Source organism: Cherax quadricarinatus, chromosome 16 (genome assembly GCF_038502225.1).
Source record: "Cherax quadricarinatus isolate ZL_2023a chromosome 16, ASM3850222v1, whole genome shotgun sequence".
In the NCBI taxonomy this organism is placed as follows: Eukaryota; Metazoa; Arthropoda; class Malacostraca; order Decapoda; family Parastacidae; genus Cherax; species Cherax quadricarinatus.
The window spans coordinates 49,405,844-49,421,662 of NC_091307.1; positions in this window are offsets into that span (position 1 = coordinate 49,405,844).

A 15,819-nucleotide genomic window follows, 5' to 3' on the forward strand; every position below is an offset into this window, starting at 1 on the left:
TATATATATATATATATATATATATATATATATATATATATATATATATATATGTATATATATATATATATATATATATATATATATATATATATATATATATATATATATATATATATATATGCAATAAGATCACAGTAAACAGGTGATTTCAAAATATGCAAAATAACCACTCTGAAAGAATAGAGAAATTCCAAGCGCTTTCGTGACTACTCACATAGTCACGAAAGCGCTTGGAATTTCTCTATTCTTTCAGAGTGGTTGTTTTGCATATATATATATATATATATATATATATATATATATATATATATATATATATATATATATATATATATATATATATATATATATATATATACATTGAAAGAATTGTTATTTGTGATTGTATTTACACGGGGTACAGAATTAGAAGAGTGTGAAGAAATTGGTTCTGAGCGAGTCAACTACATGTTGGCATTTTATGTTTTGTGAAAATGTATGAAGAACTAGCCTTATATTGCTTGGGTCGAACATGTTGGAAGAATGAACATAAATAACAACTATATACGTTGAAGCAAAGCGTATTTTCCTTGCCTGTGACTAACTTTTATGTTTCTATTGTCTCACCGTTGAATATATTACTACATATACTCAACTGACAATTAGTTTTCACTGAAAATAATTTACCACATTTTAGGATGCTGACATGAAGATTTAGCTGTTTCAATATTGAACTCCTTTTAGCCAAAGAATTTTGGTGAAACTAGAATTCAACAGTGAAGCTGATTCTCAAATATTTATGGTGCGACCACATTTTGATTAGATAATGTTTCTATACAAAAATACAATGAAATGATTATATAATCGATGTTACTCACCGGGGGTCGATAAACATACGTGAGGAGTTGGCTCCAGTACTATAAAATTTAAAATTAGTGAATATATAAGATCTTGCTGAAGGGAAGATACAAAACTAATGTGATGCAGTTATTTGTCTCTTTCCACAGAACGATGAGGCAGAGGTGTTGCGTCTTTATCATCTTCAAGGAGCGTTTTACATATTGTTTATGGGTTATTTCGTTACTTGTGTTGTCCTGCTGGTTGAAAAAGCTTGCTACTTCCTTGCAACACTTAATTAGTTCTATGGTTTTTCTTTCCTTGATGCTGTTGAAGGACTCTTTTGGCAAGAAAATTAAATAATACTTTGTTTCCCTAGGTTAAACTTATTTATTTTTTTCTTCCCCAAACACTGCATAATCCGTATAGATTTAATACATATCCATGAAAATAGTAATATCCTTCATCGAAACATCTCTGATACCTACACTGCTTAATATAAATTTCATTAGAATACCGACAGTTCTTCATTCATTACTAGCATGTCATCTCTTTGTTGGAGCAGCTGAGAACAAGAAAGTGAGACATACATGTCATCTCTTCGTCGGTGCAACTGAGAACAAGGAAGTGAGACATACATGTCATCTCTTCACTGGTGCAACTGAGAACAAGGAAGTGAGACATACATGTCATCTCTTCACTGGTGCAACTGAGAACAAGGAAGTGAGACACACATGTCATCTCTTCACTGGTGCAACTGAGAACAAGAAAGTGAGACATACATGTCATCTCTTCGTCGGTGCAGCTGAGAACAATGAAGTGAGACATAAGGAGAGATTAATGTTTTTTCTTTGGTGTCGGACAATATAACCTTCCTGTGTCTCCTCTTATTTCATTATTTTATGCATAAGAAAACAGTGAAGAATATACAGAGTAAACATTCGGAATATAAAAGCCCATCAGTTTTTTCTGAGTCTAAATAATTCCATCTCATACATCTGGTTATCCTCCTCTTAAATTACTCAAAATAATTTTAATCAGTTTGGCTGATTGGCACTTTATTCCACTAGTCAACAGCCCATATGTTAAATTAATTCTTTCCAATATATGTACTTAATTATTCTGAATTTGTGCAACTCATTGTCAATGTTTCACATTTATGTCTGTTATGCAACACAAAAACATTTATGTCTGTTATGCAACACAAAAACATTTATGTCTGTTATGCAACACAAAAACATTTATGTCTGTTATGCAACACAAAAACATTTATGTCTGTTATGCAACACAAAAACATTTCTTTCACAGAATATATTATGTATTTTTTCTTCATAAAGTCAGAAGATCAGTTTTGCCTTCGTCTGTTTCTTTTCCTGTATACTTAACTTTAGATACCCCAACACTAGACTTTTTTTTTTATCCTAATGACTGCGTTTTCATTACTTGATGAGGGATACCGAAAGTCGTTGCTATTAGGTATACCTGAAAGAAAACTATTAAGATATTTCTAGATTTTTTTTCAGCCTTTCATTTTTTTTCCTCCAGGTGAGGGACTAGCTCCATTAAGGTCTATTTGTAGGAACTTTAAAAAAAAAATAAGATATTTGAGCCAAGATTAATTGCATGAGCAGGAGCATAGATATTATTGTAATAACAGAGACCTGGTTCAACACTAAAGGTAGAGAAATTTCTTCTGAATTCCACATACAAGGCTATAAATTATTCTAAACTGATGTTGTCAACAGTAAAAGTGGTGGAGTGGCGATGTATGTCAGAGATAATTTAAATTGTTACATTAGACAAGATATATAATTAGAAGCATTGGACACTGAATGTATTTGGCTACAGTTTCTCGAGGGTCGTGAAAACTAATCTTGGGTGAGTTTTTCAGCGAATGCAGTAAACTTCTATGGAACGAAATTCATAATGCACCTAGATACAAAAATGTTGTGATAATGGAAAATTTTAATTTTTACCAAAATGACTGGAGCAATTTGATAGAAAATCTCGACTATAGCAACTTCCTTGATACGATCCAGGTTTGCTTTTTAAAACAGTTTTTGACAGAGCCAATTAGAGGAAATAACCTGCTTGTCTTGGCTCTTGCCATCAACAAATCACTAATTAATATTCTTGAGGTTAATGATGGGCTTGGGGAAAGCCATCACCAATCATTCAGTTTCAATATATCATGGAATTACGAAAATCAAGGCAATCAAGTCAATGTCCCTTATTTTCGCTTGACCAATTTCATAAGACTAGTATGACCTCATTATGAGTCATATAGACGGTGATTATTACCTATATGACATTTTGCAAATCATAGTTCTAGTATCCCAGGTTACTTATGCTCCAAACAGGAAATTAAGATCAAACGAAAATTGCCCTAAATGGATAAAAATGGATTAATGCATCTCATAGGTTATTTACAAGTTAATCAAAAAGGGTGATGGGCAGTTAACAAAGCAGTATATTTAGTTAAAAAGAGAAATAAACAATTAAATAAGAAAAACTAAGGGCAAAGTGACAAGAGATTCGAGGATAAACCCACAAGGTTTCTGTCAAGTATATTTGAGTAAAATTAGGGTCAAAAGTTATTCGGGTCAGCTCATTAACAGTGACAAATAATTTTTTTAGAATTTTAACACTTATTTCCTCTCAGTTTTTAAGCAGGAATATAAGAGCAAAATTCCAGAAATATCAAATTAGGTAGATAAGAACGATAATAAGTAATGCAAGATCACAATCACTAGTGATATGGTTCTCAGATAAACAGATAAATTAAAATCTAACAAATCTCGGGACCCTGATAAACTGTTTACAAGAGTTTAAAAAAGGCAATGAGGAACGTATCAAACCTTTGGCTAGTCTTGTCAACATATCATTACAGACTGACGTAGTCCCAAATAAGTGAGAAAGAGCAAATGTGGTGCGTATCTACAAAGCAAGAGACAGATGCATAGGTACTGAGCCACCGTCAAAGACATAAATTGATTTATGTATCTTAACGCGGTTTTACCATAGGGTGTTGTTGCCTTACTAAATAACAAAAAGGCACAATACCGTGACTGGAACGATACACAAATAACCCGCACATAAAAGAGAGAAGCTTACGACGACGTTTCAGTCCATTGACTTTGTCAATGGTCCAAGTCGGACCGAAACGTCGTCGTAAGCTTCTCTCTTTTATGTGCGGGTTATTTGTGTATCGTTCCCTTACTAATTTACGAAATTTTCACTAAGGTAGTTGAGGAGGTAGATCATGGTAATGAATATGATATTGTGTATATGGATTTCAGAAAGCATTTTTTAGAGTTCCATTTATACACCTCAATCATATCCCCCCTAATTCTACGCCTTTCTAGAGAGTGCAGATTCAGGGCCCTCAGTCTATCCTCATAGGGAAGATTTCTGATACATGGGATCAACTTTGTCATCCTCCTCAGTACGTTTTCCAGAGCATTTATAACCATTCTGTAATACGGTGACCAGAACTGTGCAGCATAGTCTAAATGAGGCCTAACCAAAGATATATAGAGTTGAAGAACAACCTGAGGACTTCTATTATGAGGGAACATAAAAGTTTAATACAATAAGTTCTCTGGCTAGCTGTATCTGTAGTCTGTGCAGCAGGCAATACTTCTTTTTCTCTCTAGTTGGTGTTTATTAAAATAAGAGTAAAATCAAATGTTCTTTATTGTGGATATTTTAATAGAATTTAAAACACATCCATCTGTCTCACCCAAACCCATGACGTCATTCTCATTATATACAATTTAAATCTATCCAGTTATCCAGCCAAACATTGATGAGTTCCTACCTAGACTTAATGGTCTGGTACCTTCTATTAAGTTCACAGGAGAGCATGAAATAGATAACTCTCTACCCTTCCTGGAGGTTTTAATTCATCGCATTGACAGAAGAATCAAATTTATGGTTTACAGGAAGACCACCAATGTGTTGCCATGCATTCATTATTATTCCAATCATGAATCTAGAGTTAAAAGGAGTGTTTTCCTTACAATGTTCCTGAGAACTTTGCGTATCTGCAGTCCTTAGTATATAGACGATGAAATTAACAAGATATTTAACATAGCCACAAAACTGAGAAATCCCAGGGATTTTGTTGAGAAGGCTCTACTCTCAGCTAGGAAGACTTTCTACTGGACTGAAGTTAAGGAAACGCCTGACAGGACAAATGTATTGGTCTTGCCATGCATTGAAAATTTGGTCTACCTGCGTGAGGCAATTAAAAAACTCAATATAAATCTATCTTTCAAAAACAATGGGAGAGTGAAACGGAGATTGATTAGAAACACAGCGCCTAATAATGTGCGTGGTGTCTACAAGGTCCTATGCACCCATTGCTCACTCTCATACCTGGAGGTTATTCCGGGGATCAACGCCTCCGCTGCCCGGTCCATGACCAGGCCTCCCGATGGATCAGGGCCTGATCAACTAGGCTATTACTGCTGGCCGCACGCAGTCCGACGTACGAGCCACAGCCCGGCTGATCCGGCACTGACTTTAGGTATCTGTCCAGCTCTCTCTTGAAGGCAGCCAGGGGTTTATTGGCAATTCCCCTAATGCTTGATGGGAGGCTGTTGAACAGTTTTGGGCCCCGGACACTTATGGTGTTTTCTCTTAGTGTACCAATGGCGCCCCTACTTTTTATTGGCGGCATTTTGCATCGCCTGCCCAGTCTTTTACTTTCGTAGGGAGTGATTTCTGTGTGCAGATTTGGGACCATTCCTTCCAAGATTTTCCAAGTGTAGATTATGATATATCTCTCCCTCCTGCGTTCCAACGAGTACAAGTCAAGTGCTTCCAAGCGTTCCCAGTAGTTAAGGTGCTTGACAGAACTTATACGTGCAGTAAAGGATCTCTGTACACTCTCTAGATCTGCGATTTCACCTGCTTTGTATGGAGATGTTAATGTACAGCAGTATTCCAGCCTAGAGAGAACAAGTGATTTGAAAAGGATCATCATGGGCAGGTAAATCTCTGGAAACCAAATGTCACCCGGTGGATGACAGCTCTTGCTGTCACCCACCGGGGTGGGCTGCCACCCAGATAATTGTACCCAACAGTTCCATCATAGAAAGAAACATAATTGAGTCCTCCCTCTTGAAACATGATAGGTACGCCGTATATAACTCAAATTATGGGCTGTACAAACTCGATAGTTATTTAGTGGAGTCTATTGTGCACAGCCTTAAACAACAAAAGTGCAGGATTGCTCCTTATGCCAGGGGGTTTCATAATGTTTCGGTTATGTTCGACCATAGTCTGAAAACTGAACATCATGGCATGCCCGTCGTGAACGCAGGTATAATAACATCTTGTTAAGTACGTTGTGAATGTTAGGTCTGCCATGACTATGACAGTCGGTATAACCCACTCAGCTAATACCGCATACAGGTATTGTAATGCTACAGGTGCTCTCGGTGGTGTACTGCAATACAGACTGCAACCTGAGCGATAAAATATCAGTTGTAAGGAAGTAATCATGGGGGTTCATGTAGGTATGTGTGTGAACATGTGCGATCATCCTAGGATAGCCCGAAACAAATGCAGAGTGATCTATTGAAGCCCTAACCAATCAAGGTACACTGATAGAAGGTACACATACTTGATTGCAACATGACGAATGCAACTAGTTAAGTGATTTACTGAATTAGGTTGTAATATTATAATGATAATGATAATATTAGCTAATGATAGTTGATAATAATAATAATAATAATAATAATAATAATAATAATAATAATAATAATAATAATAATAATAATAATAATAATAATAATAATAATAGGAATGGTGTTACAAAGGAAAAAAACATCAGGAATTGCCTAGTAATTGTAAGAAAGAAAATCCTGATTAGGAGATTTTACGCAGGCATATTAAGTGACACTGAGAGTATTTCCTGAATATTCTGGAATGTTCTGCGACACCAATTAAAAAAATGAGAGATTTATTCCCTTTATTTCATTAGTTAGAAGCAGCTTGTAAATGAAAAAATGTATATGATCCACTATTGTAAAGTAACTTTTTAAGTCACATGACCTATTCCCAGAGGTTAGAAGCTTAGGGCTGGCTAGTACTATCTCCAAGTTATTTTGCCTCATGCTGTCTACAAACTGTGGAGCCTACTCCACCCGACCGCATATGGGGTGGGGTGTGGGGGGACCGGTGTGTGGTTGGCACTCTGCTGGCCTCTCTCCCTCAGACACAGACTGGCTGGTACCACCCCGGTACCATACTCTGAAAACTTACCGTATTTCTCCTGTTGTTGTCCTTGCAACATTGCACAGCTCCTGATGACGAACTGAAAAGTGTGAAAGTACTTGAACTAAAGATTTCCACCACCCCATCCCCCCGTGGCTTGTCGTGCATTCTTAAGATCGCCTCTCTGCGATATATATATATATATATATATATATATATATATATATATATATATATATATATATATATATATATATATATATATATATATATATATATATATATATATATATATATATATATATATATATATATATTTTTTTTTTTTTTTTCAACAAGTCGGCCGTCTCCCACCGAGACAGGGTGACCCAAAAAAGAAAGAAAATCCCCAAAAAGAAAATACTTTCATCATCATTCAACACTTTCACCACACTCGCACATTATCACTGTTTTTGCAGAGGTGCTCAGAATACAACAGTCTAGAAGCATACACATATAAAGATACACAATATATCCCTCCAAACTGCCAATATCCCAAACCCCTCCTTTAAAGTGCAGGCATTGTACTTCCCATTTCCAGGACTCAAGTCCGACTATATGAAAATAACCGGTTTCCCTGAATCCCTTCACTAAATATTACCCTGCTCACACTTCAACAGATCATCAGGTCCCAAGTACCATTCTTCTCCATTCACTCCTATCTAACACGCTCACGCACGCTTGCTGGAAGTCCAAGCCCCTTGCCCACAAAACCTCCTTTACCCCCTCTCTCCAACTCTTTCGAGGACGACCCCTACCCCGCCTTCCTTCCCCTATAGATTTATATGCTTTCCATGTCATTCTACTTTGATCCATTTTCTCTAAATTACCAAACCACCTCAACAACCCCTCTTCTGCCTTCTGACTAATACTTTTATTAACTCCACACCTTTTCCTAATTTCCACACTCCGAATTTTCTGCATAATATTTACACCACACATTGCCCTTAAACAGGACATCTCCACTGCCTCCAACCGTCTCCTCGCTGCTGCATTTACCACCCAAGCTTCACACCCATATAAGAGTGTTGGTACTACTATACTTTCATACATTCCCTTCTTTGCCACCATAGATAACGTTTTTTGACTCCACATATACCTCAACGCACCACTCACCTTTTTTCCCTCATCAATTCTATGATTAACCTCATCCTTCATATAATATATGTATAATATATATATAATATATATATATATATATATATATATATATATATATATATATATATATATATATATATATATATGTATATATATATATATATATATATATATATATATATATATATATATATATATATATATATATATATATATACATATATATATACATATGTATATATATATGTATATACATATATATATATATATATGTATATACATATATATATATATATATATATGTATATATATATATATATATATATATATATATATATATATATATACATATATATATATGTATATATATATATATATATATGTATGTATATATATATGTATATATATATATATATATATATATATATATATATATATATATATGTGTGGGTATATATATCTATAAATATATATGTTGTGTATCTTTATACGTATATGCTTCTAAACTGTTGTATTCTGAGCACCTCTGCAAAAACAGTGATAATGTGCGAGTGTGGTGAAAATGTTGAATGATGATGAAAGCATTTTCTTTTTGGGGATTTTCTTTCTTTTTTGGGTCACCCTGCCTCGGTGGGAGACGGCCAACTTGTTGAAATATATATATATATATATATAGATATATATATATATATATATATATATATATATATATACATATATATATATATACATATATATATATATATACATATATATATACATATATATATATACATATATATATATATATATATATATATATATATATATATATATATATATACATATATATATATATACATATATATATATATATATATATATATACATATGTATGGGTAGGGGATGTGTAGATCAAGTGTTTACATTGAGGCATATATGTGAACAGTATTTAGATAAAGGTAGGGAAGTTTTTATTGCATTTATGGATTTAGAAAAGGCATATGATAGAGTGGATAGAGGAGCAATGTGGCAGATGTTGCAAGTTTACGGAATAGGTGGTAAGTTACTAAATGCTGTAAAGAGCTTTTAAGAGGATAGTGAGGCTCAGGTTAGGGTGTGTAGAAGAGACGGAGAATACTTCCCGGTAAAAGTAGGTCTTAGACAGGGATGTGTAATGTCACCATGGTTGTTTAATATATTTATAGATGGGGTTGTAAAAGAAGTAAATGCTAGGGTGTTCGGGAGAGGGGTGGGAATAAATTATGGGGAATCAAACTCAAAATGGGAATTGACACAGTTACTTTTTGCTGAAGATACTGTGCTTATGGGAGATTCTAAAGAAAAATTGCAAAGGTTAGTGGATGAGTTTTGAGAATGTGTGTAAAGGTAGAAAGTTGAAAGTGAACATAGAAAAGAGTAAGGTGATGAGGGTATCAAATGATTTAGATAAAGGCAAATTGGATATCAAATTGGGGAGGAGGAGTATGGAAGAAGTGAATGTTTTCAGATACTTGGGAGTTGAAGTGTGGGCGGATGGATTTATGAAGGATGAGGTTAATCATAGAATTTATGAGGGGAAAAAAGGTGAGTGGTGCGATGAGGTATATATGGAGTCAAAAAACGTTTTCTATGGAGGCAAAGAAGGGAATGTATGAAAGTATAGTAGTACCAACACTCTTATATGGATGTGAAGCTTGGGTGGTAAATGCAGCAGCGAGGAGACGGTTGGAGGCAGTGGAGATGTCCTGTCTAAGGGCAATGTGTGGTGTAAATATTATGCAGAAAATTCGGAGTGTGGAAATTAGGAGAAGGTGTGGAGTTAATAAAAGCATTAGTCAGAGGGCAGAAGAGGGGTTGTTGAGGTGGTTTGGTCATTTAGAGAGAATGGATCAAAGTAGAATGACATGGAAAGCATATAAATCTATAGGGGAAGGAAAGAGGGGTAGGGGTCGTCCTCGAAAGGGTTGGAGAGAGGGGGTAAAGGAGGTTTTGTGGGCGAGGGGCTTGGACTTCCAGCAAGAGTGCATGAGCGTGTTAGATAGGAGTGAATGGAGACGAATGATACTTGGGACCTGACGATCTGTTGGAGTGTGAGCAGGGTAATATTTAGTGAAGGGATTCAGGGAAACCGGTTATGTTCATATAGTCGGACTTGAGTCCTGGAAATGGGAAGTACAATACCTGCACTTTAAAGGAGGGGTTTGGAATATTGGAAGTTTGGAGTGATATGTTGTGTATCTTTATATGTATATGCTTCTAAGCTGTTGTATTCTGAGCACCTTTGCAAAAGCAGTTATAATGTGTGAGTGTGGTGAAAGTGTTGAATGATGATGAATGTATTTTCTTTTTGGGGATTTTCTTTCTTTTTTTGGGTCACCCTGCCTCGGTGGGAGACGACCGACTTGTTGAAAAAAAAAAAAAAAAAAAAAAAATGTATATATATCTATATATATATATATATATATATATATATATATATATATATATATATATATATATATATATATATATATATATATATATATATATATGTATGTATATGTATATATGCAAAGTTGCAAGGCAGCAACTGCAGCAGGGACAGTTTTCTCAGAGTAGCGTAGTATGGGTGTGTCATTGGCTGCAGCTTCTCCCGGAATGTGGGGCCAATGTTCGGTGCCAACCACCATCCCCATACTCCCCATATGGGATAGGAGGGTTTTTGAGATGTCAAGTGTTATGAAATTAGATGATATAATAGCCAGCCCCAGCTTTCTCTAGCCGCTCTGAATAGGTCATGTGACTAGAGAAAATACTTCTCTAATTGGATACTATATGTAGATTAGTATTATTCTCTGTAACCTTTCTAATTAATAAAAGAAAGGAATAGAATGTGCTCTTTGTCCATTTAAATGTCTTTCTCTCGGGTATTCGAATGCTCCAAATTCAATTCAATTCAAACTTTATTCCCTATATGGACACAAGTGCAACTAATGTGACAATTATTGTGGCAACGTTTCGCTCTCCAGGAGCCTTATCAAGCCATTACAAACAATACAGTACGTATAATGTTCGCCAAAACCGTAGTCCTGGCACGGGTCTCAAACTTGCGATGACCCGTCTCTGGCTCACGAGGGAGAAAGGTTTCTACAATGATGCGACGTATGCTGCTCAAGCACTCTTCTGGTCAGTTCAACTGGTGCATCTCATAAGCGACAATACAAACAATACATGGACACAAAGGGTATATATAGGCTCAGAGTGAGGTGCAATATTAGTGGTAGTAGTAGTAATAGTTGTAGTAGTAGTAGTAGTAGTAGTAGTGACAAAAGTTGTAGTAGTAGTAGTAATACAATATGGTAGAGCAATTAATTCGCACGTGAGTAAAAAGATATAAAAGCTATTACTTGGGTAACATAAAAATAGGTTGGACAAATATAGACTGGATAGAGGCAGCTTGTTTCAGTGTTCACTCTCTGTAATGTGCTTTGTGTAGTATAACAGGAGAGACTATGTGATGGCAGGGTTTACTGTTTTCAGGAGGATTCTTGCTAAGACTTCAGAGATGGTGAAGCTGCCGTTGTTTTGTTTAATTTATTCGAAACAGCGATCAGTGCTGATTCGAGGCACTTGCGTCTGCGGAAGTTAGTTTCTTTGATCACTAATTGGGCGTCACTGAATTTCATGAGATGATTGGTGGAATTTCGGTGTTGTGCACAGGCGTTGTTCAAGTTATCGTTCCTACATGCGTAAATGTGTTCATTGAGGCGGGTGTGGAGTTTTCTTGCTGTTTCACCTACGTAAATATTGTCACAGCCTCCACAGGGTATAGTGTAAACTCCTGCGTTGACTGGTTCGTGGTGCTTTGATTTTCTCCTGGTTAGATCCTTTATTGAAGTGCTGGAAGCGATGGCGACTCTGGTGTTAGCTTGTGAAACGTTTAGTGCAACCTGGCTGTTGGGAAGAATTATAACTTTGTTGGGAGTGGTGTTGGTGCGTGGAGAATTAATGATCTGAAGAGCTCTTTTATTGCAGTTTTTGATGAAAAAGGAAGGAAAATGTAACTCAGTGAATGTTTGGTGAATGTATGAACATTCCTCGTCAAGAAACTCAGGACTACAAATTCGGTATGCTCTTAGGAAAAACCCGATGATGATGCCTCTTTTGGTCTTGGTATCTTGACTGGAATAGAAGTGTGTGAGATCATTTTTATTGATAGGTTTCCGATAAACTCTTAGGTTGTTGTCTACTTTGTGAATGAGGACGTCGAGGAAAGGTAGCTTGTCATTGGACTCTTCTTCTAGTTTAAACTGGATCACCGGTTCAACTGCGTTGAGCCTTGCCTGAAGATTCCGTACATCAAAACGTTTGGGAGTTATTACGAGGACGTCGTCCACGTAACGTAACCAAGTGACGCTTGAAGGGATGATGTTGGCGAAGTGTTCGGACTCTATGTGTTCCATGTATAAATTGGCTAGGACGGCACTGATGGGGGACCCCATTCCCATGCCGTAGGTTTGTTTGTAGAGCTTGTTAGTGAAAGAAAAACAGTTGAAATTAACACAGAGTTCAATCAAGTCAACAAAATCTCCGGGAGGTAGAGGAAGATTAAGGTCCTGATTGGCTTTACGTCGTAGAACCTCGATGGCTTTTTTGGTAGGTACTTTTGTGAAGAGGGAAGTCACATCCAAACTGCTTAGTTTCTTGTTACGGATGGAGAGGTTTCGGATGCGGTTGAGAAGGTCGCCTGAGTGTTTAAGATGAGCGAGGCTGATGGTCCCCAGAACTCAGGAAAGATGTTTGGCAAGAACTCCGGCTAGTTTGTGTGGAGCACTGCTTATTCCTGACGTGATTGGTCTGAGAGGAATATTGTGTTTATGGGTCTTGGGTAAACCATACATGTGTGCTGGTTTAGGGTTGCTTGGTAACAAGTACAGAAGTTTCTTCCCTTCTCTAGTGCGTTTGAGTATTTGTCTGGTTTTGTATAGAAAATCTTTGGTGATCGTCTCCCACTGTTGAGTGCTGATGGGTTCGTATGTAGATTGATCATTCAAAAGGTCCATCATTTTAGTGTTGTAGTCACTGGTGTTGAGTATGACGACTCCACCTCCTTTGTCAGCGGTGGTGACGATAATGTTGGGGTCGATGGCGAGGTTCTTAAGGGCAGTGATGTATCGTCTAGGAAGATTAGAAGAAGAAGGTTCACATAAAGCTGCAGTGAGAAGGCCCTGTATAAACCCTTTTGGAAGTTGCTGTCACTGTGTCTATGGTTCCTGGTAACTAGATTGAGTTGATAGTTAGGTTTGCGTATGTTGGTGGTAAATTTGAGTACCAGACTCGGTGCTTGTTTCTCGTAGTTAGTTAAGGTGCGTGACGATAAGTTGTTTATCAGGGATTCGCGTCCCATTTCCTTCCATCGACTGTTAGTGCAGAGGTACTGAAGTTTGCGATTGAGTTTGATCTTCTGTTGGAGGTTAGCTGTGGTGACTGTGCTGAGAATATGCTCAGCAGTGTGTTGGTCAATCTGAAGATTGGCCCTCATATTCCTTGCAGTTTCAAAGATTGCCTGGCAGAGAAGGTGATCCCCAAGTCTATTCCTGCACAACTCTCCAACTCCAAGCACCCCTTCTCTCCAGCTACCCAAGCTTACTTAACTGAATGTGCCGAAGAACTTTCTAACATCGCTAAGGAAACCTTTGAAACTGCAAGGAATATAAGGGCCAATCTTCAGATTGACCAACACACTGCTGAGCATATTCTCAGCACAGTCACCACAGCTAACCTCCAACAGAAGATCAAACTCAATCGGAAATGGGACGCGAATCCCTGATAAACAACTTATCGTCACGCACCTTAACTGACTACGAGAAACAAGCACTGAGTCTGGTACTCAAATTTACCACCAACATACACAAACCTAACTATCAACTCAATCTAGTTACCAGGAACCATAGACACAGTGACAGCAACTTCCAGAAGGGTTATATACAGGGCCTTCTCACTGCAGCTTTAAGTGAACCTTCTTCTAATCTTCCTAGACGATACATCACTGCCCTTAAGAACCTCGCCAACGACCCCAACATTATCGTCACCACCGCTGACAAAGGAGGTGGAGTCGTCATACTCAACACCAGTGACTACAACACTAAAATGATGGACCTTTTGAATGATCAATCTACATACGAACCCATCAGCACTCAACAGTGGGAGACGCTCACCAAAGATTTTCTATACAAAACCAGACAAATACTCAAACGCACTAGAGAAGGGAAGAAACTTCTGTACTTGTTACCAAGCAACCCTAAACCAGCACACATGTATGGTTTACCCAAGGCCCATAAACACAATATTCCTCTCACACCAATCACGTCAGGAATAAGCAGTGCTCCACACAAACTAGCCGGAGTTCTTGCCAAACATCTTTCCTGCCTTCAGGGGACCATCAGCCCCGCTCATCTTAAACACTCAGGCGACCTTCTCAACAGCATTCGAAACCTCTCCATCCGTAACAAGAAACTAAGCAGTTTGGATGTGACTTCCCTCTTCACAAAAGTACCTACCAAAAAAGCCATCGAGGTTCTACGACGTAAAGTCAATCAGGACCTTAATCTTCCTCTACCTCCCGGAGATTTTGTTGACTTGATTGAACTCTGTGTTAATTTCAACTGTTTTTCTTTCACTAACAAGCTCTACAAACAAACCTACGGCATGGGAATGGGGTCCCCCATCAGTGCCGTCCTAGCCAATTTATACATGGAACACCTAGAGTCCGAACACTTTGCCAACATCATCCCTTCAAGCGTCACTTGGTTACATTACGTGGACGACGTCCTCGTAATAACTCCCAAACATTTTGATGTACGGAATCTTCAGGCAAGGCTCAACGCAGTTGAACCAGCGATCCAGTTTACCCTAGAAGAAGAGTCCAATGATAAGCTACGTTTCCTCGACGTCCTCATTCACAAAGTAGACAACAATCTAAGATTTCAGGTTTATCGGAAACCCACCAATAAAAATGATCTCACACACTTCTATTCCAGTCAAGATACCAAGACCAAAAGAGGCATCATCATCGGGTTTTTCCTAAGAGCATACCGAATTTGTAGTCCTGAGTTTCTTGACGAGGAATGTACATACATTCACCAAACATTCACTGAGTTACATTTTCCTTCTTTTTTCATCAAAGACTGCAATAAAAGAGCTCTTCAGATCATTAATTCTCCACGCATCAACACCACTCCCAACAAAGTTATAATTCTTCCCAACAGCCAGGTTGCACTAAACGTCTCAAAAGTACTTTCACAAGCTAACACCAGAGTCGCCATCGCCTCTAGCACTTCAATAAAGGATCTAACCAGGACAAAATCCAAGCACCACGAACCAGTCAATGCAGGAGTTTACACTATACCCTGTGGTGGCTGTGACAAGATTTACGTAGGTGAAACAGCAAGAAGCCTCGACACCCGCCTCAATGAACACATTTGCGCATGTAGGAACGATAACTTGAACAACGCCTGTGTACAACACCGAAATTCCCCCAATCATCTCATGAAATCCGAGACGCCCAATTAGTGATCATAGAAACTAATTTCCGCAGACGCAAGTGCCTCGAATCAGCACTGATCGCTGTTTCGAATACAATTAAACAAAACAGCGGCAGCTTCACCATCT